The sequence below is a fragment of the Schistocerca americana genome, chromosome 4 (assembly GCF_021461395.2).
Source record: "Schistocerca americana isolate TAMUIC-IGC-003095 chromosome 4, iqSchAmer2.1, whole genome shotgun sequence".
In the NCBI taxonomy this organism is placed as follows: Eukaryota; Metazoa; Arthropoda; class Insecta; order Orthoptera; family Acrididae; genus Schistocerca; species Schistocerca americana.
The window spans coordinates 713,901,205-713,928,181 of record NC_060122.1 but is presented as its reverse complement, the minus strand read 5'-3'; positions in this window follow the sequence as shown (position 1 = coordinate 713,928,181).

The following is a 26,977-nucleotide window of genomic DNA, read 5'->3' as shown; positions in this document are numbered from 1 at the left end:
CCAGGTCAGTAATCAAGTCCTCCTGGTGGTGCAGGTGGGTGATAAGGCAAATCTGGTTGATTCGTCGAGTTTGAAATGGTCGAACACTTCGTCCACAATTTTGAACCAGGTTGTTGCCCTGTCAGGATTGAACGGCGGCAGCATTGGTAAGCGTTGTAGAATGTTCGGAAGAACAGGTTGAGTTGAATTCGTCGGGGCACTGCCTGAAACGAGCTGCTGTTGCTGCAGTATTCCAGGGGAGTGTATCTCCAGGGTATGTGGCGACGATGGCTGGTCGGGTGGCAGTGTGAAGGTGACGCATTGTGGTTGAGCGTGATCCGTCGCGACGTGGGTGAGACATCATAACGTGTTGATTGCGGAAGTTTGGCATGTTGCGGGTGTGTTTGGATTGACGTGTCGCAGAAGACCGACGCGGATGAGGCACCGAGATGTGCTGAGAATGCTAGCGGAAGCTCGACTGTAGATGCGCGGGGGCGACAGGTGAGAAAAAGTTCTAAGTTTGAAAACGTGTGCCAGTCCGTGGAAAACTTGATGTACGACCAGAACCGGACCCACCTGCGTTGCAGGGAGGCTGCGGAGGTGCAGTCTGTCCAGAAGCACAGTGAGGAAAATGATGTCAAATGTCGGTCGGAATGTGTGAATGTTCACTGTTCATAGTCACTCCACTCAAAACGGTGTGCGGATAAGGTGAATGTCGTGGCACAAAACACTGAGGCATAGCAGTAGGACGGAGATGGAGGCCAGACACAGATAACAAGCTATTGTTCCTGTTGCAGGCCGAGGTATTGAAGCAGGAAGGCATGTGCTGATCCTGAACCAAGGCAGGCGCGGGTTTGGTCGGATGCTGAGGAGGTTGACCTGTGAACAAAGCAGTTCCGGCCATGTGGCAGGAATCTGCATGGTACTGCATGGATTGTGGCGTGGCAAATCGTTGTCCTGGTGGTGGTAGGTTATCCAAAAAATCATTTGCAGAAATCGGCATTGGTCCCGCACTGCACAGAGATCCGTAAGTGGTAACTGCACCATTAATGAGGGAGGGCACATGTGGTAGGAACAAAGGCATCTGATAGCCGGAGTCATGCACATTCCTAACCTCACTTAGTGTTGCAGGCTCAAAAACGTCTGGCGAAATCGGCGTAATGATCGAGTGAGAGGCATCATGTTGCAGTCCTGGCGGGTGTACATTGCCCGCAACACGATGCATGTTTATAACAAAATCCGGGGTTAGGCGTTGGGCCGAAGCCATTGTTTGAATGTTATTTTGATGTAATACACACAAAAATAACTGACGCGGAGGCTGCGGACACAGTTAAACAGCGAAAACGGAAGACGTTACAACTCGGCGTCACCAGTGAGGTGGATGCTCGGGTCAGTTACACCAAACAAACCTTATAATCAGGAGTTCATTTATTCACCTCTTTACAGAAGTAAGGCTTACAGAGAACTGGTTGGCGGAACTGCACAAATATAATGTTTAGCTCAGTTCAAAGACGATACTCAGATCGATACCGGTGTCGATCTCATCGGCGCCACACATTCAACATGGATAGCTGACTAACAGACTGAAGATCTTGCCATTACTATCTGCAAAGTCATGAATTGTCAATACAGCAAGGTGTTATTCCAGTTCACTCACCAAATGGACATACTCAAGTCCTAGTTTCTCATGAGTGTCAAGCTTCTATTTTACATCGGCTCTACGTAGGACACTGGGGTCTGGTCAAGACCAAACAGCTCCCTCATCGACATTGTACTTGGTTTGGACTCAATAAGCAGACTGAATGCATCATTGCACACTGTCGTGTGTGTTCTGAGAACTTTGCAGCACCTCAGCAACAGTATGTCAGTCGGCCTCACCCTACTGTTCTGTGAGAACATATTCATATTGACTTTTGTGGACCATTCTGGAATATGAGATGGCTAATTGTAGTGGACGCCTATCACCGGTTTTAAGCAGCATTCTCCACATAGTTCTCCAACAACGATGCACTGATCCAGAGAGGGAGGGATGTGGTGACGGTGCTCACAACTCAAGAGAGTACCGCACCACAATCAATAAGCCGCTCTTGAAACACTCGTAGCACATCTAAATGGGTTGGCAGTATGAACTATACCAAGGTCCACCAGGGGCTGCAGCTGTCAACCCGTGGGCATCACATTTGTGAATAGTAATTCTTCAATGTGTCAGTAAATACCATAGCACTGGCCCAAGTGGATTGTTCTCTTGAGTGCACCAAGTTGTGTACAGTCTCCAGTTATTGCCAAGTCTACAAGCTGCATTGTTCATACACTGCCTCTCAGACTTAGGCTCTGTAGGCATCGTAGGCTCACTCTGTGCTCTCCATAGGTATCACTCAGAGGCACAGTGACAGGACTTTAATATATTAGAGGACTTGTAATAATTTAAAATGTCTAATTGTGCTGGACTTTTCACAAGATGAAACATCATTTAAATTGGGTATTTCCTCATATTTAATAAATAGCATTTTATTACTAGTAGTTGGGAATCTTTCTGATTGAAGGATAACCTATGCCATCCTCCTGCATTCCCAATAGGAACATTACCAAATAGTGTGTATTTCAAATAAATTTAGACTAACAAGGGGAATATTTGATACTGACGTCTGCATCAGGTTGTAACTGACCATTTTTGCTTTTGTTATCTTATACTTTTACCTGTGTCAGTTTTTGTGACTAATAATGATACACTTGTTTACAGTTTTTTCACCTCAGCACCTCTTGTGTGCATCTCAGTTTAGAGACCCAAGAGGCTGCTTGGGCCTTAAACTAGCTTGCATGTAATTGCATCTGAGAATGTTAGAGGAGCAAAACAAGTGTCTGAAAGCATTGTACTGAGAGAACGATTATTTAATGACTGAAAGAGCTGTGTTCAAGTCCAGAACAGAAGATCAGATTGATTATAAATGAACATTGGGCTCTAAGAAGGAATCCCTCTTTCTCATTGTATCATATCACTGTATCATCATCACTCATCAATTCCTCACATCATATACTTTTAAAATTGATGAAATTTTAAAAGTAGTTTAAAAAAGCACTAAAATACATCATGCTTTAGTTGTTGCCAATGATGGGTGAGGTACAACTGGAAGTGAAAGATAAACTATATCTCAGGCAAGGCATGAACAGTTCATAACAACCAAACTCAGTCAACTAAATCAAGACAGCAGCTTTAGTGCTCAGTAGAAAATCTCCAGCACTCTATCTCATAACTGGAGAAAAAGAGAGACATCATGGGAAGCTTCTAGTCAATAGATCATGTTGTTGTTTTGGAAAATACCATGTGCTAAGAGATCTGTTAACAAAAGCTCTCCATTGCTACAAAAGATCTCTATAAGCTCCAGGACTCAGCTTGTAAATAACGTACCTTGCATCATCACTGATATATGCAAAGAAATGCTGGACTAACCGAGAGTCGTCTCAAGACAACAGAAGTGAGGTTTACCCTTTCATACCCACAAAAAAGAATACCAATAAAATAGAGCATGAAGATGTCTGACAGCATCCAGGGTGGGAAAGAAGCATGCTGGAGTTACTGAAAGCAAACCAGTTAACCTGGGGCAAGACCAAGAGAAAGACTTCATGATGCCTGAGATAACCAAATCTTTAAGTACCTCAGAACAAATGATGCCAGCTGGTACCAAATACTGTGAACAATAACTGTGGATGGTTAAAGCTCATGCAGTAACACAACCAGCTGCCTGGAATAGAGAAATTGATGATATTACTTTCTCTCCCCAACTACAGTTTCTTGGTAACAATCTCATTTAAATCCTTCTGACACAATTAATCACTCTCTATTAATGCTTAACACTGAAGTAACCTAAAATCATATGAATAAAAGTAAGTTATAAACGATGCAGAAAAAGATGGATTGCTACTTAATGTGTCATCTTTACAGTAAGTAGCAATCTATCTTTCCTATGTTGTTGATATGATTTTTAGACAGCATTGCTTACCAACTACAAACTTGTGGACTTACCTTTTGAGGTTTTCCGTGGACGATGCATCTTTTTTTTACTACTACCAGGTACTTTCTTTGCCATCTGGTTATTTTCCTTTCCCTTGCCAGACAAACTTTACTTTATGCTTTGCTATTGATCCTCAGTCAGTCTTCAAACTCAGTGTCTTTTCATGTGCAATTATCTTTATATGATGACTGTGGTCAAGTGAATGTTACAATGTACAGTTATGGAAAGTTATGACTCTTCAATTTTTTACTAATTTTTGTATTTACAACTATGCATTTTAACTACAAAACATTACTCACGTTATTCATTTACTCTTTTCATTAAAAATTAACTTTCTTGTGTTCAAGAGACCAATATTGAACTAGTAATTCATGATAGGAGGTGGGCTCTTGTTGCATGTAAACAAGACATCTGCCGAAGTCTCTGAGTACAGCTCCTTTTATGATCTGAATCCACTGTTGTTCTGGAATTGGTCACTGCAAAGGCAGAAAGTTCTCATTCCTCCTGCCCTGAAAATTCAGAACATTCCAGTTCATCTAAAATACTGTCTCACACCATGGGAATGTTTTTGAGAACAGCAGCATAATATTCAATACCCATCCATTATGGAACCTGTGAAATTTAGCTTTCAGTCAAATCAACACGAGCCACACCAGAAAAATAATATAAGCTGAAATAAAATGAAGTAGACCCTGAGACATGTTAATAGATACAGAAGAATTAAGTGCTTATGTGAAAGGCATAATGGGTATGAAATTTTATTTGGTATTCATTGTTACAGTCAATCTTTCATCCTGTGCTTGAAATGATAATTTATATGATCCTACCTATGTAGCACGACAGGGATATAGCTGTTCCATTCTCCACATGCCAAGATGCCCAGAGGGTAAGCCACTGATCACTATAATCAAGTTAACTGTCAATCTGATGTCCTTTGACCTACAGCTCCTTTCTTGGCTGTGATAGATTTCCATCTGGTTTGGCTGATTTCTCATAATGTTGACAATTACTAACTACACTCCTGGAAATGGAAAAAAGAACACATTGACACCGGTGTGTCAGACCCACCATACTTGCTCCGGACACTGCGAGAGGGCTGTACAAGCAATGATCACACGCACGGCACAGCGGACACACCAGGAACCGCGGTGTTGGCCGTCGAATGGCGCTAGCTGCGCAGCATTTGTGCACCGCCGCCGTCAGTGTCAGCCAGTTTGCCGTGGCATACGGAGCTCCATCGCAGTCTTTAACACTGGTAGCATGCCGCGACAGCGTGGACGTGAACCGTATGTGCAGTTGACGGACTTTGAGCGAGGGCGTATAGTGGGCATGCGGGAGGCCGGGTGGACGTACCGCCCAATTGCTCAACACGTGGGGCGTGAGGTCTCCACAGTACATCGATGTTGTCGCCAGTGGTCGGAGGAAGGTCCACGTGCCCGTCGACCTGGGACCGGACCGCAGCGACGCACGGATGCACGCCAAGACCGTAGGATCCTACGCAGTGCCGTAGGGGACCGCACCGCCACTTCCCAGCAAATTAGGGACACTGTTGCTCCTGGGGTATCGGCGAGGACCATTCGCAACCATCTCCATGAAGCTGGGCTATGGTCCCGCACACCGTTAGGCCGTCTTCCGCTCACGCCCCAACATCGTGCAGCCCGCCTCCAGTGGTGTCGCGACAGGCGTGAATGGAGGGACGAATGGAGACGTGTCGTCTTCAGCGATGAGAGTCGCTTCTGCCTTGGTGCCAATGATGGTCGTATGCGTGTTTGGCGCCGTGCAGGTGAGCGCCACAATCAGGACTGCATACGACCGAGGCACACAGGGCCAACACCCGGCATCATGGTGTGGGGAGCCATCTCCTACACTGGCCGTACACCACTGGTGATCGTCGAGGGGACACTGAATAGTGCATGGTACATCCAAACCGTCATCGAACCCATCGTTCTACCATTCCTAGACCGGTAAGGGAACTTGCTGTTCCAACAGGACAATGCACGTCCACATGTATCCCGTGCCACCCAACGTGCTCTAGAAGGTGTAAGTCAACTACCCCGGCCAGCAAGATCTCCGGATCTGTCCCCCATTGAGCATGTTTGGGACTGGATGAAGCGTCGTCTCACGCGGTCTGCACGTCCAGCACGAACGCTGGTCCAACTGAGGCGCCAGGTGGAAATGGCATGGCAAGCCGTTCCACAGGACTACATCCAGCATCTCTACGATCGTCTCCATGGGAGAATAGCAGCCTGCATTGCTGCGAAAGGTGGATATACACTGTACTAGTGCCGACATTGTGCATGCTCTGTTGCCTGTGTCTATGTGCCTGTGGTTCTGTCAGTGTGATCATGTGATGTATTTGACCCCAGGAATTTGTCAATAAAGTTTCCCCTTCCTGGGACAATGAATTCACGGTGTTCTTATTTCAATTTCCAGGAGTGTATATTTGACAACAAAGATCATCTTGCTGGATCATGTCACCAGGCACTCAACCTCTGGCTTCTCTAGCATCTGCTCAGCAAACAACCATTGGTAGCAGGGTGATTAGTACATTGAAAATAATTTCATTTATAGAGAAAAGTTCCAAATTTATTGGATACAAGCAACGTATCCAACAGGCAGTATATAAAAATAAAACATCAGTATCTTTCCAAAATAGCTGTATCATTTACTAGCCACTAGAGCTCATAGTTATGACTGACTAATTTTATGCATGGCTTCCAGTTTTCCCAGGATGTTTGTACACTAAAAGAAACTCTACTACTCAGACCTGTTTGACATCTACTTCACAGCCACCAAACTAAAACTGTTCTCTAGGCTCCTTCTGTTAAAACATTTACTGCCCTCCTCAAGATAGTTGGCAAAAGATCATTATTCTTTAACATCATGAACCAAGAATGCTGCCTGAGTGCAGCCTTCAACACATAACATTCACTTTTCAAGGATGGAACAACCACTGGCTGTTGTCTCTTGAGATTCTTGTAAAGAGGCTTCAGTTCACACTGTATGTATATTACTGTTTTTATACATATCCCTGTAGTTATGTAAATATTAAGGATGTGGTATTATATAAACAGCAGCTGCTTAGTATAACAGGCATAGCAGGCTTCCTGCTACTTTTAATACCTCGAATTTAGCCTTTAAGAGCAAAAATAGTATATAATATAGCAGTTTAGAGATAATTTATTCGTGATACAAGGCAATGAATTAGTTTCTAACAGCTGATTCATTTTGTTATTGTATATTCTGATTAGTTCTTCTCCACAATGAAATCTGTGGACTGTATGGATGTATTAGTCAATAGAATTCGACATGCATGTCGCCTACATGGCGCCAACTCTAAAGACTTGCACCAGGTGAACAGTCTACCCAATGGGAGGCTCTAGCCGCACAGCAGTCAATAGAATGACACAGTGTTGGGAGGCCTTTTGTAAATGTAACAGGATAAGGAACCACATGCATCCACACACACAGTGAATATATAACAACACGCTTTCACTGTCTGAAATAAATGAGAATTTACCTCTCCATACAGGCTGCGCTCACTTCTTCAGCAACAGATGGCACATGAAATCTGTTTCTGAACTATGTCAGTAAGATACTGTGCATCTGCAAAGCCTCTGGCAATGTTGTCAGCATATCTGGCTAAGTACCACTTCCCACAGCAGATGCAGCATGCATGGGTGTCAGGGTGCAAGGTGGGGTATTTGTTAAGTGGAATAATAATGGAAAGATCACAAATGTCAGAATAGTTCTTCTCACCTTCATTCCAAATTGAAAGATGTGGATAACTGTAACTAACTAGAAAATTTTATAATTTCCTTCACAAGCAATAACATACATAGAGAAATTAACTGCCTAAGAATAAAATATTTTTAAAGTTTTTGCAATGCATTCATGCTTGTGTGTTGACTTCTTGATATATTAATTTCTGTGGTCTTTTGCCACAGCAAGCTCCTCTTCTTCTGAGTGTGGAATGGCAGGCAGCCAGCTGTGCAGAGTGCAGCTGAACTATCCCTTCTTTGAAGAGTGGTTGACAGCTATAGGGCGGTCCTTTGCAAGTTATGGGCAAGAGCTGGTTTCCTTTAATCAATAAAGCTACTGACAAAAACCAGGGGTGCCGAGAACTGAGGGGAATTTTGGGTGTATATTCCCTCCTGCTTGAGAGGACTCATCTTCATGGATTTCTGATGTATTACATGAAAGACCACCTTGGAAGGCAGTTGTAGAGGGTGATGAAACTGTAAGTGGGGAAGGCTGCATTTGTGAAGGCTCCTCTGGTCGTATTCTTCAGATATGTGTCCACATCAGAAGGGAGGCATACACAGTATGTATTGATCGGTATGTTTGCCTCTCTGACCTGCTCGAGTGATAATGCCTGATGGGTTTGGATCTGGGTCTTCAAATGCTGATGAGCTGCAGCCCACAGGAGTTACTGTTGTGAAGGGATCATTAGTGTCATGATTTGTTGAAGCTGCATAATCCACTGAAGGGGTCTGTCCTGAAGAAGCTGCTGGAGGTGAATCTGGAGGCTCCTTATGCGCTTCACTCTCTCAACTGAGACTGTGATAGTTTTACCATCTTGTAAAATAATGAAGGAATGTAGGCCTCACTGCAGTACCTGATATTGGAGGAGGAGACAGTGGCAGTTTGACCATGCCCAATCATAACCAAACATGTGAGCAACTTTGTAGATCCTTGTGGCAAAATGTTAGCTTGACACCATGATGAACTGGTGGTACTGGGATGAGTTTTTGCATTGTCTGCTGTAGAGTTTGTGAAAACTCTTGCATTATGTGTGCTGGAGGTGTTGTAATCTTCTGGCTCTCAATAAGATCTGCTGGCATACTATTTGTTGACCATAGATTAGCTGACTTGAAACCAGGTCAATGTCTGTTTTTAATCCAAGTAGGACCACAGGCAATGCATTGCTCCAAGGGCTCTCAGGGCAGCACCTCGTAGCCTTTTAGACACAAGTTGTTAGATGGAGAAGTTGTCACACTCTTTGTGGTTGGTATGTTTAATATGAACAAAGATTTTTATGGAGCCTGCTGAGAAGTGGAATAAGCATCTATAATTGTGATTTGCTGAGCCAAGAAGGAGTAAATCAAGAGAAGTTGGGGCAGATATTGATGTTCTCAAAGACAGAAACAATGGAGATGTGGTGAAGAAGTTGATTATTGCCTTGGTTGAAGGATCAGATTTTGCACACTATTCATTGGAGGTGCAAGTCAGCAAAGGCAAAGGATTTTTCTGCAGACGCGTTGTAGCCAATCATAATGGGACAAAAAATTGGAGAGACCAGTGTAGTTGCATTTGTGAAGCTTGTGTTGTGGGCAAAACATGGGTGTAAAAAAAATGGTTCAAATGGCTCTGAGCACTATGGGACTCAACATCTTAGGTCATAAGTCCCCTAGAACTTAGAACTACTTAAACCTAACTAACCTAAGGACGTCACACACACCCATGCCCGAGGCAGGATTCGAACCTGCGACCGTAGCAGTCCCGCGGTTCCGGACTGCAGCGCCAGAACCGCTAGACCACCGCGGCCGGCTGGGTGTAAAAGGAGTTACCAGTGTGAAGTGGGATGTGGAGCCAGTTGACAGATTTTGGAAAGGAGTTCAATTTTTTGAGGATCTTCTGGAGTCATAGTTGATTTTTACAATGGAATTGTAGTGGTGCAGTTTGTAAGTAGTGACGCTGAAAAGTTGGTGGACACCCTTAGACACATAATAACTGTGATCCATGATCATTGTGGTGGAACCCTTATGTACAGAAAGAATAATAATGCCGATATTGATGTTGATATTATGACTAGATTCTCATTCTATGGATGTAATATTTGATTCATTGGAAAGGGATTTTAGGTAGGGAGATGAATGAAAGTTGAAAGTGAGGAATTCTTGGGAAGTGTCGAGGAGGCGGCTGCGTGGAAGGAATGGTAGATCACAGTTGAACTATTTCCTGTCTGGAGTCCTATATCCAGCCATCTGCCAGAAAGGAACTACTATCATATTTCTCCTATTTTGTGGAGAACCACCCATACCTGTATATAGGCTATTATTATGATGGGCTCACTACTCCTAAAGGAATTTTAAACCTGCTGTCAGCTTTGACCCTGGACGGTATCTTGTGTCTGCATCTAGTGCATTCACATGACCAAATGTGACAGCATGTTACAAAGTATTTGTGCATCATGTATCTGAGGTAGGACATGGGAACCAGCCCAATAATTACCTAAGAAGATGTGGAAAACTATGTAAAAACCAAATCCAGGTTGGGTGGCACACTGACTGTCATTAATCCACAATTGGATTCAGTCTGGGGCTAAGATGCCTCCCTGTGTTACAGAAGTGGGTGGCCTGAAAGGTTACCTTCCTTTTGACAGCTTCTTTATCTCATTTATTTGACAGCCGTCAGTGATGCAGTTGCAGTGGGAAACAAGAATTCACTACATCTACATCTGCATATATACTCCGCTAGCCACCAAGTGGTGTGTGGCGGAGGGCACAATTCATGCCAAAGTCATATTCCCCCCCTTTTTCCCACTCACAGATCGCGCGAGGGAAAAACGACTGTATGAACGCCTCAGTACGAGCTGTAATTTCCCATATCTTTGAATGGTGATCATTACGCGATTTGAAAGTTGGTGGTAATAATATATGCTATACATCCTCGGCAAAGATTGGAGTTCGGAATTTAGTGAGCAGCCCCTTCCATTTAGCGTGTCATCTATCTTCAAGTGTGTCCCACTTCAAACTTTCTATGAGATTTGTAACGCTCTCATGATGGCTAAATGTACCAGTCATGAATCTTGCCGCTCTTCCTTGGACCTTCTAAATCCCTTGAATCAGACCCAACTGGTAAGGGTCCCTTACAGATGAACAATACTCTAAGACTGGACAAATTAACGTATTGTAAGCAATTACCTTTGTTGAAGAACTGCATTGCTTCAGAATTCTATCAATAAATCGAAACCTAGAGTTCGCCTTGCCCATTACTTGTGTAATCTGATCATTCCATTTAAGATCATTTCGAATAGTCACACCCAGATACTTGAAGGATGTTACCGCTTCCAAAGACTGGGCATTTATTTTGTACTCGTACATTAAAGGGGATTTTTGCCTTGTTATACGCAGTAGGTTACACTTACTAATATTGGGAGATAACTGCCAGTCATTACACCACACATTTATTTTCTGCAAAACCTCATTGATTTGTTCACAACTTTCGTGTGATACTACTGTCCTGTAGACTACAGCATCATTGGCAAACAGTCTAATGCCACTGTCAGTACCATCAACCAGATCATTTATCTAAATCGTAAAAAGCAGTGGACCTATTATGCTGCCCTGGGGCACACCTCAAGTTACGCTTGTTTCTGTTGAAGTTACCCCATTCAGGACGACATACTGCTCCCTGTCTGTTAGAAAACTTTCTATCCAACTGCATATGTCATCAGATAGACCATAAGCACACACTTTTTGGAGCAAGTGACAGTGCAGAACCGAGTTAAACACCTTTCGAAAGTCGAGAAATACGGGATCAACCTTGGAGCCGATGTCTAGAGCCTGTTGTATATCATGCACAAAGAGGGCCAGCTGTGTCTCGCATGACCGCTGTTTCCTAAAACCATGTTGGTTTCTGCAGATGAGCTTCTCAGAGTCTAGAAAGGTCATTATATCTGAACACAAAATATTTTCCATGATTCTACAACAAATATATGTCAATGAAATTGGCAGGTAATTATGTGTATCCGATTTTCTACCCTTTTTATAGATATGACCTGGGTCTGCTTCCAGTCCCGCAGAACTTTCCGCTGTTCCAATGATCTCTGATAGATGATGTATAAGAATGGTGCTACATTTGTAGCATAGTCAACATATAATCTTATGGGGATACTGTCTGGGCCAGATGCCTCCCTGGCATCTAAGGATTTTAACTGTTTTACAATCCCAGATACACTAAACACTATGTCAGCCATCCTTGTGTTTGTTCGATAATTGAAAGGGGGGAATGGTGCTGCAGTCCTCTACCATAAACGAGTTTTTGAAAGCTAGGATTAGAATTACGGCCTTTTGTTTATCATCATCAGTTACATTACTCTTACTGTCAGCAAGAGACGGTATTGAGTTATTTGTAGCATTCATAGATATTATGTATGACCAAAATTTTTTGGGGTTATTTTTAGAATCTGCAGATAAAATATTGCTTTCAATTCATTAAAAGAATCTCTCATTAACCTTTCGACAGCTGCTTTCATTTCGCATAATTTATGTTTGTCAGCAGGGCTGTCACTACATTTAAAATGACTGTGCAAAACTCTCTGCTTTCTCAGTAACATCCTAATATGTTTGTTGTACCAAGGTGGATCCTTTCCCTCACCTATATTTTTGCTAGGCACATACTTCTCTACCACGTGGTGGACATTACCTTTAAATTCCAACCAAAGATGCTCAATATCTTTGTGTCCCGCAGTTAATGCTTGGAGCTGGCAATGAAGATATTCATTAATGACACTTTTATTTGTTTTCCCAAACAAGAAAACTCTATGCTGTTTCTTTGGTTTTTTTGCAACTTCCACTGACATAGAAGCCACGGCGACATTATGTCACTAATACCTTCTTCTAAATTAACTTCCTCAAAAAGGTCAGGTCTGTTTGTCACCAAGATATCTAATATGTTCCCATCTCGAGTTGGTTTTCTAACCAGTTGCTCAAGGTTGTATGTTGAGAGCGCTCCTAGAATAACTTCACACAAGTCACTAAATATGCTGATAACATTGCCAGTGTCTTTATAGACAGACAATATCCTACACAACTAACCCAGAAACAGATTTTCGCAGCCATCTCCTGTAGTGAAATTTCTGTTTGTCTGTGGGTCTGAGGCTAATGTTCAAGAGAACTGATGCTACTTGAACATGCATTTGCGGTCCTAAATCATGTGTTCTTTAACTGAGTAAAACATTTTGCCTCAGTGTTGTCCTTGAGCCTAGACCAAGCAATTTGTCTAAAAAGTAATTAACAAATAAATAAATAAAAAATACATAATGCTTTATAAATTCTTTTTAAACTTTGTGCAATTTAAAGGTCATCTGGTGCACAGACTGTTTGCCTGACATTCAAAGTGATAGTGAGTATGAGTAGCAATCAATGCAAAAACATACACTATATTTGTTTTTCTCTGTTTATATTAACTGAATTGTAGATGCCACCAAAGACTGGCACTGAATTTGGTATTTGATGCAATCAATGTCACTTACTCCAATGGGTGGCACAGTCACAGTGTTGTATATCTTTCTCAAAAATTAAGAAAATTGTTTACCGTAACATAAAAATTGAAAAACACAAAGGGTTCAGTTCTGTTTTTCTAAATCTGAGCTTATCTTATTCATGCTGTTCCTTATTGTAAGTCTCATATCAAGTCTGTATTTCATAGTCTATTGTGAATACTGCATGAAGCATGCATAATTTAAGTGAAGGAATATACTGATGCCGTCTCAAGTCAGCCCACGTTCAGGTAACACCTTTAAATGGTTGTACTTTATACAGGCTGTGGCTAAGTCACGTCTCCGAGTTCTAGTCCGCAAGTTTCACTGAAGAATTTTTGTGAACTTGTAAGATAGTAAAATGTAACAGCCCATTTTTATAAGATTTCAAAGCTAATTTGGATCACTTGAACAACTGTTAAGTCATTAGGTGTGACCCATAAATGTAATTTAACCTTTTGAGCCCTACAGTCTGGTTTTCAACAACTTCATGGCAAAGTATTGGCTAATAGTATGTAGGAACATGTAGTGTCTATTCCTTTAATTGCAATTTTGACTTCTCATTTACAAACAATTGTATAACAAAAGAAGCACCAAATATAAGTATTTTATAAAATTAGAAACCTGTAACAGCTCTGTTTGTCATACTATCAAGTTGATATATTACTTTCTAACATAACAGCATCTAATTATGTCCTAAGTACTGTAATTCACAGTATGAAACTAATTAACAATGTTTACAAAGTGTTTATTTAGGCTGCTGGATTATATACTATAATTCCATCAACACAAAAAATAATGCACCCATATTTGAAACAGGAAACATGGTAGAAATACTTCATATACTGTAGTTTCAGTGCAGTTAACAAAAATGTAACTGGCATTGATTATTTGAATCTTTTCACTAATTGAAAATGACAAATATGTATTTGACTTTGTATCCTGTTTCATATATTTCAATTGTAACTTATGAATGATACCATTTTTTATAATTTTGAACAACTTCTGTGACTGTAATTTAACAAAATTAATGTATGCAACAATGTTCAAATTGTATGCAAGAGTATATAAAATCCATGAGAAATTGTGTGAGTGAGCCACTGCAGTGTGAGATTTTAACCTGACTATATGACATAACATCAGATATATTTATGTACACCTGAAATTTTCTTTGACTTTTCACATTATTAGAGGATCATTATGTTCTATGGCCCATCATCCCTTAAGAAATTCACAGGAAGAATGAACTGCAGCAGAACAACAAAAAGGAGTTAAGTTCTCAGTAACAATATTTTTGAACAGTCTGCCCAACTTCAAGATTTTTATTTTATCTGTGATTTGCAAGATTAACATTCATACAGACTTTTTCTTTGATTTACTTTCATTTGATAATTATTATCTTCAGCAAGGTGGTTATACTATAATATGGTGGAATGAGATGGGATAGTGATTTTATTTGGGCCAAAGTACTAAAGCCGACTTGTGAGTTTCAGGTGTATCATTCTAACATCAAGGCTGAAAGACAATATTATTTGCAAAGAAAAATTGACCGGGTGCTGAAACATTCTGGAACCAAAAAAATTGAAGAGGAGGAAATTGAGCTGTGGAACTGTGAGTTCCACTGGTTACAATCGGTTCAGACAGCACAAAAACTGAGGTATATCATCTACTATTATTTCATCTTTCCTTCAACGTCATCAGTTCAGTTGGGCATTTTGTTTAGCAAGGGTTTTGTATTTATTTTTTTTATTTCTATTTTCATGATGTGTGGCAACAGTAAGGCCGACAATCAAGATGTGGAGGAGGTGATAAATTTGATACAAGATAATGAGGAGACTGTTAAAGATAATGTTAGCGATATACAGTCAGAAAGGAAAACAGTAATCAAAGATTCAGACAGTATCTGTACACTGAATCAAGGTTTCAGTCATGAGGAAATAGTTGGCAATAGTAGCAACTTTATTAATATGCTTTAGGCAATAGCAGAAACCTCTTTAATATGCTTGTGAAACTGATTGGGGAGAATTTAGATGAACAAAGTCAGAAGGTAGACAGCTGGATTGAGAAAAAAGCTTGAAAACAGAGTGAGAAATATAAAAAAAGTTAGATCGTTCTTAGACAGGTAAAGTCAAGCACTAAAATGAATCAGAAAAGATTAAGATGATGTCAAAGTTCAGGTAGAGAAAACTGTAGAGATAACTGGGAGGATGAAAGTGGATTTAAATTATTTTAAAACACATGTGAACACATAGCACAGTGAGTTCAAAACTCATATTAGTTCTGTACAATATAAAACTGAGAAGGCAGTAGAAAACAAACTGATCAATGAGACAGAAATGACAGGAGCCTAAAAACCTTTTATTCTATGACTAAAAATGAAACTGACAGTATTAATTTGAAATTGAGTGAACCAAATAGATTATATAGTAAAGAACTGTCAGATATAAAAGGTGATGTTAGTTCATTTATTAGTAATATTTCAGTGTTAGGAGAAAGATAAAATGGATGAAAATGTTACAATCACAAATTTTTGTAGTAACAACAGTAGTGTAAACATGTATAACTTTTCCAGGGAAGACAAACTCCATCCTGTAGACTTTATTTGCCAGTGTAGAGATCATTTTAATAACAGTAAGTCACACAACTTGAAAATTAAATTAATAAAGAAATATTTAGATGAAGAGGCACCACTGTGGACTAATCAGAATATATGTACAGATATGACTTTCACAGAACTCAAAAAATGTTTAATGATCAAATTTTGGTCTGAAACCAAACAAGCTAGGATTAAATCAGAATTCTTGAATGGACTATGTTTCAGAGAAGGTAGCATTCACATGAAAGATGTTTGTGAACAGCAACTTAAAACACATGTACTCTTACATAAACCGTTAGATGAAATAATAAAAACAAATTCTTCAAGAGGCTTTTGCTATGTAAGGTAAAGTGGGGGTTAGTATATAGACCAGATGGCTCTACTGAACAATTTTTAAAATTTGTTGACAAACTACACTCCTAGAAATTGAAATAAGAACACCGTGAATTCATTGTCCCAGGAAGGGGAAACTTTATTGACACATTCCTGGGGTCAGATACATCACATGATCACACTGACAGAACCACAGGCACATAGACACAGGCAACAGAGCATGCACAATGTCGGCACTAGTACAGTGTATATCCACCTTTCGCAGCAATGCAGGCTGCTATTCTCCCATGGAGACGATCGTAGAGATGCTGGATGTAGTCCTGTGGAACGGCTTGCCATGCCATTTCCACCTGGCGCCTCAGTTGGACCAGCGTTCGTGCTGGACGTGCAGACCGCGTGAAACGACGCTTCATCCAGTCCCAAACATACTCAATGGGCGACAGATCCGGAGATCTTGCTGGCCAGGGTAGTTGAGTTACACCTTCTAGAGCACGTTGGGTGGCACGGGATACATGCGGAAGTGCATTGTCCTGTTGGAACAGCAAGTTCCCTTGCCGTTCTAGGAATGGTAGAACGATGGGTTCGATGACGGTTTGGATGTACCGTGCACTATTCAGTGTCCCCTCGACGATCACCAGTGGTGTACGGCCAGTGTAGGAGATCGCTCCCCACACCATGATGCCGGGTGTTGGTCCTGTGTGCCTCGGTCGTATGCAGTCCTGATTGTGGCGCTCACCTGCACGGCGCCAAACACGCATGCGACCATCATTGGCACCAAGGCAGAAGCGACTCTCATCGCTGAAGACGACACGTCTCCATTCGTCCCTCCACTCACGCCTGTCGCGACACCACTGGAGGCGGGCTGCACGATGTTGGGGCGTGAGCGGAAGACGGCCTAACGGTGTGCGGGACCGTAGCCCAGCTTCATGGAGACGGTTGCGAATGGTCGTCGCCGATACCCCAGGAGCAACAGTGTCCCTAATTTGCTGGGAAGTGGCGGTGCGGTCCCCTACGGCACTGCGTAGGATCCTACGGTCTTGGCGTGCATCCGTGCGTCGCTGCGGTCCGGTCCCAGGTCGACGGGCACGTGGACCTTCCGCCGACCACTGGCGACAACATCGATGTACTGTGGAGACCTCACGCCCCACGTGTTGAGCAATTCGGCGGTACGTCCACCCGGCCTCCCGCATGCCCACTATACGCCCTCGCTCAAAGTCCGTCAACTGCACATACGGTTCACGTCCACGCTGTCGCGGCATGCTACCAGTGTTAAAGACTGCGATGGAGCTCTGCATGCCACGGCAAACTGGCTGACACTGACGGCGGCGGTGCACAAATGCTGCGCAGCTAGCGCCATTCGACGGCCAACACCGCGGTTCCTGGTGTGTCCGCTGTGCCGTGCGTGTGATCATTGCTTGTACAGCCCTCTCGCAGTGTCCGGAGCAAGTATGGTGGGTCTGACACACCGGTGTCAATGTGTTCTTTTTTCCATTTCCAGGAGTGTAGATATGGCTTGGGGAAGAGACAAGATACAGAGGTATAGGCAAAGGGAATATGGATTTTACCAGATTGGGTGTGACCCAATGGTCATCATGGAGAGAGAGACAGGAGAAGAGATAACAGGCACAATTATCACGTTAGTAGTAAAAGGATGGACAACCACTGGAATGACAGACACAGATTTTATGACAAGAGAAGTAATAATTGGAGTGATAGATGCAGGGATGATGAAAGGGGACATCGCAAAGAAGTGGCAGTGAGAAGGTTATGGTAGAAGGTTTGATAACAGGAATTTTGAAAACACAAGGAGTGGATTGGAAAACTAGATCATGCCTCATGGGGAACCAATCAGTTTCAGGCAAAGAAATAGGTACCAAACTAAGAATAATAATTTTAGGAGAGGAAGGTGTAATATTCAGAGGGGGCTCCACAGCAAAGATTACAGTAGTTCACTCCAGGCAAACAGGACAGAGTACTCTACCAATTTTATGACTTAAAGTGTAAGTGTGGGTCTGTGTTATATTGATTTATTTTCCCAAACCACATTCCACTTCTTTATGAGATGAACTTGGGGTTTGCAGCCACTCTTCACTACTAGATAGCCAGCTGCTGGAAACTCTCTTGATTTCTCCTCTGTCAAATAATGCTAGGTACAGAAACTTTCAAGCCTCTTTCTACTAGTGAAATAAGTAGCCATACAAACTTTGTTTCATCAGTCAACGATGTATTTGACTTTCAAGCACAATACAAATTCTCACTTTCAACATAATATGTAACTTCAGTTAGTCTCTCATACAGTCGTATGTTAGAAACAAATTGATTTACATTCAAAAGAAAGTCTGCTTAGACACCATGACTTTCAGAAAAAGATACCCTCTCACAAGGCTGAATCAAGAGTCTACAAGAGTACTTTTTCAACTGTTCCTGTTTCACATAACAATAGTCAATGACACAATAAGCACAGAGCTGCATATAGATTCCATGGTTCTTCCTTACACACTCACTAACACATGTATGGATTGTCCGACAGGTACTTAACGGTGCCGTTCGACCGCTGCGTCTACTTTCTTCCCATGACTGATTTTAAACCTGCACACACAAACATGTGATGCACAGTAGGTAGGATTTCACCATCTCCCACTCTTGTCTAGAATGTCGTGTGTTCAAGACGGTAGAAGGCTGAGTGGTTCTAGATTTTACACAGAAATTCTCGAATCACTACATTATAGCAGGGAATTCTTGAGAGATACATTAAGGGAAATGAAAGAGGAAGAAAGCAGGAAGCAGTGGGCTGAAGTTGAACTTGATGATGATGTCTTGACAAACTTATCTGATGAATCTTGTAGCTATAGCTGAGTTTTGATTAAAGATACTAGTGATGATAATTGTGATGAATTTGGTCTTGTGAGGTTAATGAGTGATGAAGATATAAAGGAGAGTGGTGAACCTGTTTGTGCTGGGGTTGAATGTGCTGAGATAGAGAATCATTTACTTGAGGGGGGAGAAGAGAGGATAGATAGTAGATAAGATGATGATATGGATGATGATTGTGCTGTGAGCAGTGATGTTATTGATGATGATTTAGGTAATGATGCTGTTGATGATATTTCTGATGTTGAAAGTGATGATGAAGTTATGCTTTGTGAAGAATCAGATAGGATGATTTATGTTGAGATTAATGAGGAAATATCAACGAAAGATGACGATTAGAGTGCACTTAATGGTCTTGAAGATGATTTAGTGAAGAACAGGGAAGTTCATGACAATCTGCTTATACTAGTTAATATCAGTGAAAGAGTGGACACTTGTTCTCATGTCAGTAAACAAAGTGAGCTGATTTGTGGTGAGATTTTGAAGATTATTTTTGCTTGTTGGGAATGGTGCTGAAATACATGATGTTTTGAAGGATATGTCAGGTCACACGTCCAAAATGGGGGATGAATTTTGAGCCTAATGAAGAGGCAGTAGAGTACATTGTAGTTCTGGAGAACTTACAGCCTGTCGAAAGCGCAGAAGCTGTAGAGAAAGAGAATGATAAGGCTTTCAGAGAGATAGAAGAGGATTTGTCATATGAAGATGAAAACATTGATAGCTGTGGTGTACAAGAGAGTCCATGTATTTGTATTCTAAACTGGTAATTTTATGGGTAATTGCCTGGTTGACACGGGAAGTGTTATTTGTGGAACATCGAAAAAGCTCAGAGTTAAAATAAAAGATGAGGAAAATTTTGCTGAATTAACCGGATAAAAAAGTGCCATGGAAAAAGTAGTAAAGTGATTACCAGACAAGTTCTATCATTTTTCGAAATAAAGCATGTTTCTTTTGTGCAGGAATGCTTAGTGATTGAGGATTTGAATGACAGTTTATTACTGGGAGTGAACTGGACTACCAAGCCTAAAGCTGGTGTTAACTGGAATTAGATGAAATTATCAATTACTGGTCCTAAGAGGAGAATTTCTGGGAATACAGACATGGTGACAATAAATAACAGTAACAGCAATAATATCATGGGGAAATTGATGAAAGAGGATACTATGAGGAAGATGGAGAAATAAATAATGATTCCTACAATGCATGTGTAGCAAAAGAGATAGGGGAAGCTGAGGAGGAAAAAGGATAAGTAGAAACTTTTTATGGGAATATAATGATATTTTTGACGAGAGACCAGGCAGAGTGAAGAATTATCAGTGTAGACTAAAGCTGAAATTCATAACCTACTTTTCATTAAGCCTTATGGTGTACCCATACGTAAGAGAAAATCAGATGAAAAAAAGTTACTGAAAATGCAAAAGGGGAAGATAGTGGAAAGAAGTTGTAGCCAATATAATAACCCATTGGTGGTAGTTTCTAAATGATGTGGTGGGATTATGCTAGTTCTGGACTCTATAGACATTTGAACAATTACTTGGAGCAAGAGGTTTATCACCTGGAAAACACAGATGGGCTACTGAATAAATTTGAGAATGTAAAATACATGACTAGTCTTGATTTAACTTCTGGTTTACATAAAACTGAATTAGAATATTTTTATACAAAATATACTGCAGCTTTATATAATAGCAAATGTTTTCAGTATTGTGTGGTTCCATCTGGATTGAACATTTCTGTAGCTGCATTTACTAGAGTGTTGGACTTTGATTTGGAGAAGGAACTTTTAGCCAGATTAACTATTTATGTAGATCACATTCTATTATGCACAGAGACCTGGAAAATCATATGAGTAATTTAATAAAAATTGGGGAGAAATTGAGATGGGGAGGTGTGACTTTGAAGTCAGAGAAATGCAAGTTTGCTGTTAAACAACTTAACTTTCTTGGCCACAGAATAATGGAGTAGAAATTTTGCCTTATCATGAGAAAATCAAAGCCATTGCAAAATTTCCTATGGCAAAGCCAAGAGGCTATTATCCACAGAGACCTGCTAATGTTTGAATGAGGTTATACTGACTGAGGTCCAAGCTAAATGCCTGATGTCTGCGATCTGTTTCCTTCAACCACTACTTACCGTTGTCGCCACCTATCGGCAAACGGCAGAAGCAAAGTTGTACACCTTTTAGAAAAATTAAAACCAAAATGACACAAGTACTGTTTGTATAAAGCGTTTATTTTGCATTTTGTTTACGACCTTCCACTAAGGAAGGGATTCTATTTGTGTTTATCTGCTCTGCATAGTAACTAACAGTTCTTGATAAAACTTTACGTAGTTTTCGTGTTAGATTTCTTAGTGTTTTCTTGATCGTTTAGAACAGAAAGCGCCCTAAAACCGTCTTTTGTTTGTTTCGCGGCCGTTAGCCACTAGTCACTTGAATCAGCAGTTGTCTTGTGACAGCCAGAGCGAGAGCACCAGCAGCAGCGAGTACTGTTTGTATAAAGCGTTTTTGTACTTATTTGCTGCGCTTAGCTTTTAAATGGTTTTTCTGGGAAAACCTAGCGTAGTTTTTGCGTCTCGTATTTCAGTGAGTGTTTCTTGATTATCAGAGTAGCTCATCAGAAGATTATCTTGGGAATTTGTCACCGTATAGAGTAGGGTAAACATAGTCATGTGTAGGGACTGTGGTTGTTGTGAGCGGACGCAAGGAGAATTGGCCACTCTTCGGGGGCAGGTGGAGGCTTTGTCTGTTAGGCTCATCGAGCTCGAGGCGCAGGCGTCGGCTCGTAGTGGCGTTGGGGCAACTGTGGTGAGACCTATGCCTACTTCGGTGGCCTTGGAATCACATGGAACCCCTGATGTCGCTGCGTCTTCCGGCAGTGAGCATCTTACCGGTCAGCCATCACTCCAGGGTGAATGGCGGACAGTGGTGGGCTCGCGCGTGCCTGGCCGAAAGGCGAAGGTGGGATCTGGCCGCGTGGCAGCTGCCTTACCCCTTTCCAACAGGTACGGGGTGCTTCCTAGTGGTGATGACATCGTTTCCGAGCCACCACAGGATGCCTCGCCTGTTGGGCCAGTGGCCGATTCTCCGGCAAGGTCCCGACAGTCACAGAGGGCGGGCCTATTAGTTACAGGGAGCTCCAACGTTAGGCGGGTTATGGAGCCCCTTAGGAAAATAGCGGGTAGGTCGGGGAAGAATGCCAGTGTGCACTCGGTGTGCTTGCCGGGGGGTCTCGTCCGTAATGTGGAGGAGGCCCTTCCAGCAGCTATTGAACGCACTGGGTGTGACCGGCTGCAGATAGTAGCACATGTCGGAACGAATGACGCCTGCCGCTTGGGTTCTGAGGCCATCCTTGGTTCCTTCCGGCGGCTGGCTGATTTGGTGAAGACAACCAGCATCGCACGCGGAGTGCAAGCTGAGCTTAATATCTGCAGCATAGTGCCCAGAGTCGATCGCGGTCCTCTGGTTTGGAGCCGTGTGGAGGGTCTAAACCAGAGGCTCAGACGACTCTGCGACTATAATGGTTGCAAATTCATCGACCTCCGTTATTGGGTGGAGAACTGTAGGGCCCCCCTAGACAGGTCAGGCGTGCACTACACACCGGAAGCAGCTACTAGGGTAGCAGAGTACGTGTGGCGTGCACACGGGGGTTTTTTAGGTTAGAGGGACCCCCCCTTGGGCGAAACGATAAAATACCTGACGGCTTACCAGAGAGGACATTATCATCGTTGATAAAGAACGTCCGTCCTCAGAGACCAAAAACAGGAAAAGTTAACGTAATATTGGCAAACTGCAGGAGTATCCAGGGCAAGGTTCCTGAATTAGTATCTCTTATTGAAGGAAATAGTGCGCATATAGTATTAGGAACGGAAAGTTGGTTAAAACCGGAAGTGAACAGTAACGAAATCCTAGACACAGAATGGAATATATACCGCAAGGATAGGATAAACGCCAATGGTGGAGGAGTATTTATAGCAGTAAAGAATTCAATAATATCCAGTGAAGTTATTAGCGAATGCGAATGTGAAATAATCTGGGTTAAGTATCAAAGGTGGGTCAGATATGATAGTCGGATGCTTCTATAGACCACCTGCATCAGCAACCGTAGTAGTTGAGCGCCTCAGAGAGAACCTGCAGAACGTCGTGAAGAAGTTTCGTGATCATACTATTGTAATAGGGGGAGACTTCAATCTACCAGGTATAGAATGGGATAGTCACACAATCAGAACTGGAGCCAGGGACAGAGACTCTTGTGACATTATCCTGACTGCCTTGTCCGAGAATTACTTCGAGCAGATAGTTAGAGAACCAACTCGTGAGGCTAACGTTATGGACCTCATGGCAACAAATAGACCGGAACTTTTCGACTCCGTGAATGTAGAAGAGGGTATCAGTGATCATAAGTCAGTGGTTGCATCAATGACTACAAGTGTAATAAGAAATGCCAAGAAAGGAAGGAAAATATATTTGCTTAACAAGAGTGATAGGGCACAAATCGCAGAATATCTGAGTAACCACCATCAAACGTTCATTTCTGAGGAAGAGGATGTGGAACAAAAATGGAAAAAATTCAGAAACATCGTCCAGTACGCCTTAGATACGTTCGTACCGACTAAGGTCCAAAGCGAGGGGAAAGATCCACCGTGGTATAACAATCATGTACGAAAGGTACTACGGAAACAAAGAAAGCTTCATCATAGGTTTAAGAGTAGTCGAATCATAGCTGATAAGGAAAAGCTGAACGAAGCGAAAAAGAGCGTAAAGAGAGCAATGAGAGAAGCATTCAACGAATTCGAACATAAAACATTGGCAAACAATCTAAACAAGAACCCTAAAAAGTTTTGGTCATATGTAAAATCGGTAAGCGGATCTAAATCCCCTATTCAGTCACTCGTTGACCACGATGGCACCGAAACAGAGGACGACCGAAGAAAGGCAGAAATACTGAATTCAGTGTTCCGAAACTGTTTCACTGCGGAAAATCGTAACACGGTCCCTGACTTCAGCCGTCGCACGGACGCCAAAATGGAAAATATTGAAATAAACGATATCGGAATTGAAAAACAACTGCTATCACTTAGTAGCGGAAAAGCATCCGGACCAGACGAGATACCCTTAAGATTCTACAGTGATTATGCTAAAGAACTTGCCCCCTTTCTATCAGCAATTTATCATAGATCGCTGGAAGAACATAAAGTACCTAGCGACTGGAAGAAAGCGCAGGTCGTTCCCATTTTCAAGAAGGGTCATAAATCAGATGCAAATAATTATAGGCCTATTTCGCTTACGTCAATCTGTTGTAGAATAATGGAACATGTTTTGTGTTCTCGTATTATGACGTTCTTAGATAATACAAATCTCCTTCATCATAACCAACATGGATTCCGCAAACAGAGATCATGTGAAACTCAGCTCGCCCTATTTGCCCAAGAAATTCACAGTGCCGTAGACACTGGCGAGCAGATTGATGCCGTATTCCTGGACTTCAGGAAGGCATTTGATACGGTTCCGCACTTACGTTTAGTGAAAAAAATACGAGCTTACGGAATATCGGACCAGGTTTGTGATTGGATTCAGGATTTCCTAGAAGAAAGAACACAACATGTCATTCTTAACGGTTCAAAATCTGCAGATGTAGAGGTAATTTCGGGAGTACCGCAGGGAAGCGTGATAGGACCTTTATTGTTTACAATACACATAAATGACTTAGTTGACAACATCGGTAGCTCCGTGAGGCTATTTGCAGATGACACGGTTGTCTACAAGAAAGTAGCAACATCAGAAGACTCGTACGTACTCCAGGAGGACCTGCAGAGGATTAATGCATGGTGCGACAGCTGGCAGCTTTCCCTAAACGTAGATAAATGTAATATAATGCGCATACATAGGGGCAGAAATCCATTCCAGTACGATTATGCCATAGGTGGTAAATCATTGGAAGCGGTAACGACCGTAAAATACTTAGGAGTTACTATCCGGAGCGATCTGAAGTGGAATGATCACATAAAACAAATAGTGGGAAAAGCAGGCGCCAGGTTGAGATTCATAGGAAGAATTCTAAGAAAATGTGACTCATCGACGAAAGAAGTAGCTTACAAAATGCTTGTTCGTCCGATTCTTGAGTATTGCTCATCAGTATGGGACCCTTACCAGGTTGGATTAATAGAAGAGATAGACATGATCCAGCGAAAAGCAGCGCGATTCGTCATGGGGACATTTAGTCAGCGCGAGAGCGTTACGGAGATGCTGAACAAGCTCCAGTGGCGGACACTTCAAGAAAGGCGTTACGCAATACGGAGAGGTTTATTATCGAAATTACGAGAGAGCACATTCCGGGAAGAGATGGGCAACATATTACTACCGCCCACATATATCTCGCGTAATGATCACAACGAAAAGATCCGAGAAATTAGAGCAAATACGGAGACTTACAAGCAGTCGTTCTTCCCACGCACAATTCGTGAATGGAACAGGGAAGGGGGGATCAGATAGTGGTACAATAAGTACCCTCCGCCACACACCGTAAGGTGGCTCGCGGAGTATAGATGTAGATGTAGATGTAGAAGACTATTTTCACAGGGAGTCAACTTACATCAAAAGCCTGGACGGATTTTACTGATGATTACAACATAAAACACACACTTATTTCTGTTTATCCACCATCTTGTAATCAAGTTTACAGATATATAAGGGAGATAGGCCATCTATGCAGAACCTACTGTAGCAAAAATCAGACAAACTGGATTGACATATTGGTTACTTTGAAGATGTACTAAACAGTTCATAACACACCACAACACGTTTTCTCCATATGAAATTTTATACAATAAGAAACTGCCTACCTTATCAATGAATTAGTTGAATTTCCATAATGTAAGAGTATTTCTGCAGCTGAGAGAGAAGACATAATCAAGAAGACCACAGACCAATAGTATAGTAAAAGAAAACAGGCACATGGCAACACAGGACACCAACACAATTTGAGATTGAAGACCTTGTGTTAACTAATTGCTGTGCCAAGTCAAACTTTATACACTGTGAGAATAAGAAGTTTGTTGACATATACATTGGGCCATTTGAAAATTTTGAAAATCCATATCAAATATATACAGACTTATCTATCCAAAATCTAGGAAACTCTACAGGCCTGGGAATGTAACACCACTGAAATTATACTAGAAAACAAACTGAACTGAGATACACTATTTTGTTTACTCGAAATTTCATGATATACTACATTTTGCATTCCCTTGGGGGGATAAACACTCATTTGTGCATCACACATATGTGGTAAACACAGGTTCCCAGCCATGTGGCATATGCTTCTACAGTAACACATTTCTGATGTCACATATTTTTCTAGACTATTCTCTCTCTCTCAATCTCTCTCTCTTTCTCTCTCTCTCTCTCTCTCTCTCACACACACACACACACCTATTTTGTCTATTGAAAGTTTATGTACTTTGCAAACTACTCGGTGCATCTATTTGAGACTTCAACACTTCTTACCCCAATGTTACATAGTACTGGATCAACAATCACAAATAGTCTTACTGCATTTGCATTGCCTAAGCAATGTATTTTCAAATATTTTGAACCACATAACCATACTCAGATGATTAATTATTTACAGTTGAAGCTACTTGAAGTTCAATGCACATGGAGTGGATTCTACTGTAGATAAACATCTTAAGATTACTGTTATTTGCAAGAGGATACACTGATGATTATGGATATTGTTTCTTAGAGTTTACTATAGCACTTTTGTCACATGATGGAGGAGATGCTGCTATGTGTGTCTGTTCAGATCACTATTGCATTCATTTTTTGTATTGTCATACAAGGCACTCAACGGATAAATACATATACAGATGAAGAATGATGATGTGTAATGAAAGTACTTGACATTTTGTTCTTGAAATTAT